This window comes from Cyprinodon variegatus, unplaced genomic scaffold (assembly GCF_000732505.1).
Source record: "Cyprinodon variegatus isolate N-32 unplaced genomic scaffold, C_variegatus-1.0 Scaffold917, whole genome shotgun sequence".
Taxonomy (NCBI): domain Eukaryota; kingdom Metazoa; phylum Chordata; class Actinopteri; order Cyprinodontiformes; family Cyprinodontidae; genus Cyprinodon; species Cyprinodon variegatus.
Window position 1 is genome coordinate 138,410 of NW_015151370.1, and position 2,898 is coordinate 141,307.

The following is a 2,898-nucleotide window of genomic DNA, read 5'->3' on the forward strand; positions in this document are numbered from 1 at the left end:
TATATATATATATATATATATATATATATAAACAGTTTGGAAGGGATAAAGCAATATCTACTGTCTTCTATATTTTCACCTGATCTCTATAGAGGTGAAGCCAGCCTTGGTCGGTAGAGAAGGTTTCCTTAAGTAAGAGCAGCGATACCCTCATAAGAATAAGGTTCAGTAAAGTACAACTACTCCTTAAAATAATTGTTCTAATTTTCAAAAATGTAATATCTACCTACGTCTGTTAGCAGCGTCTACAGCATGGGTCACCAACACGGTTTGAAATTTATTTATTTTTTCTGTCGCCTTTTTTTTTAAATTATCACACTTACATCCATAGAGATTTCAAAATGTCAGTATCTAATATGTAATTAGAAATAAAAATGTGTTTATTATACATGAATATTAGGTGAACGCTAACTCCTCCATTCAAAGGTCAGTATTGGGAGCTCTTTCTATGACTCAATACCTGAAATAGCTCTTAGCCTCTAACAGGTTGGCGACCCCTGGTCTACAGACTGGATCCTGTCAGGTAGCATTAGTGATGCTACATGAAGAAGCGAGATTCTAATGTTTACATTCAGGATGCAGAGATAATGGCTCATCCATCATGTGAGGCAAATGTTCTTAACATCAAAACTTGCTCAACAAATGGTTTTCCTCTTCTCTTTGGATGTTTACTGTTTTTCAACAAAACAAAAACTAATTAGTAAAAACTAAAATTAATAAATATGAAATATTTTTTGCATAATTTATTGATTATTAAATCAATTCAAATCAGTTTATTAATTGATAAAAAATTTTGATATTTCCATCAGGTTCTTCAAATGTGATACTTAAAAATGCACATAAAAAAACAAATATAGATTGAAACATGACTGATAAAAATAAAAAACGTGACTAGTGTAAATCACACCATGATGTCATGGCATTATTACTGACAAAGACAACTTCACATTTCTACAGCCTAAACATTCCTCATCACAAGCCTGTAAATCAACAAGAGTGTGTTCAGTCAGAGGCTTCTTCAGATCTGCTGTAAGATGGACCACTACAGGAGATCCTTCCTATCTGCATCTTCAAACAATTAAAAAATAAACTAAAAGTTTGAGCTTAACATTTAATTTCCCTTTGGGATTAATAAAGAACTTCAGAACTGAGTTTGGTAGAATCCATAAAAAAAAATCAAATACCCCCGAGACGTTTTCTGAGAGACAAAATCTGATATCGGCTCCAAGAAGCTAGTTCCCAGAGAGCACAGAAGATCCATAAAATAATGAAATCTGATATTTTTACCACAATTAGAAACTGAAAAATAGAATAAATAAATAAACAAGCAGCAACACAATCATTGCTATTCACATTTGAATAGCTTAACTCTACATGGCTACTTTCTGTCAGTTTCAGATGTCCTCTCCTTCAGGTAAGAGCAGAGGCTGTTTGATAGATTTGATCTTTCTTACATAGAATAGAATTAAACTTTCTTGTCATTACATTGGCAACTACAAAGCAATGAAATTCACTCTTTGCATTTAACGCATCCGCTTGGGGAGCAGTGGGCTGCCATTGTGCGGTGCTCAGGGAGCATTGTAGGGTTAAGGCTTTTGTTCAGAAACCCAGAGTGCAGGCTGTGGGGATCAAACCGGGTACTTGCAACCTTCTCAGAGCACAAACACACTGCTCTTACCACTAGGCCAGTACTTCCCCATGCACTACATGATGCTGCTCTCCTGTTGGAATCGCCTCCTTTTTTGGTAACTTGTCCCCCAGTGATCAGGAACAAGGACAACAGGATGATGGAAAACCAGTGCGAGTTTACAGCAAAACTGTGGAACTGTTTATAAAATCCTTTATAAGGCTCCCAAAACATGAAAATATGAAGTGATTTAGTACTAGATTTAACATTTCCGACCCGTTGGTTATGTCCAGGCAAGGTTTCTTAAAGTGACTTCATCAGTGTTTCTGTTAGATCAGTCCAGTTGGAGTCACAGGGTGACATGGACTGGAGGGAGGAGTCCTCCTCCAGACTGTGTATTGTTCCAGAGGTCAGAGGTCAAGCAGGAAATAATCAACCTGTTCTTTTTCCCACAGAGTGTAATAGAGCATCCCTGCTGTCCTGTAATCAAAGATGGTTTTCGGTAAATGGGAAAACCACAGCGTTGGGCTCCATCGACTGGATGGTGCTTTGGGTCTCCTGACAAATTAAAGCAGTTTCCTTGTAAGAGAATTTTATTCCAGCTGTAAATCATACACCACATCTATAAAGGGACCTTTATGTCAGTTCACTGGAATGCACGGAGAATTAGGAGGTAGAACTTACCAAAAACTTTCAGGTTACTTCAATAGAACAGACCTACCTCAGAGGGTACTTTCCTGGAAGATATCTAGCAGTTAGCTGTACTTTACTGAAATATACCTAAAACGATCAGGTTATTTTATTTGACAGATACATAACCCTGGTTATAATACTTTGGGAGTTTCTCTCTAATTCAGTTCTTCTTATTTTTTAAAATGGCTTTGCTAGTTTTACTATTATTTTCATTATCCACACACCATCCATTTTCTGCCACGCTTATCCCAAGCGGGGTCGTGAGGGGGGTCTATCTCCAGCTGTCTACGGGCGAGAGGCGGGGTACACCCTGCACAGGTCGCCAGTTCATAGCAGGGCAAAGACCATTCACGCATACACTCACACCTAAGGACAATTTAGAGAAACCAATTAACCTTACAGTTATGTTTTTATTTTTATACAAGGATTCATTTTGTATTAGTCTTTTTCCTGCTTCACAAAGGTAGGCAGCAGCTTTACAAATTATGGCAATTATTTTACATCCAAGTAGTATAGGGTGACCATATTTTCATTTGGGAAAACCAGGACACCTTGGAGCGCGGGGGTGGGTGGGTGTT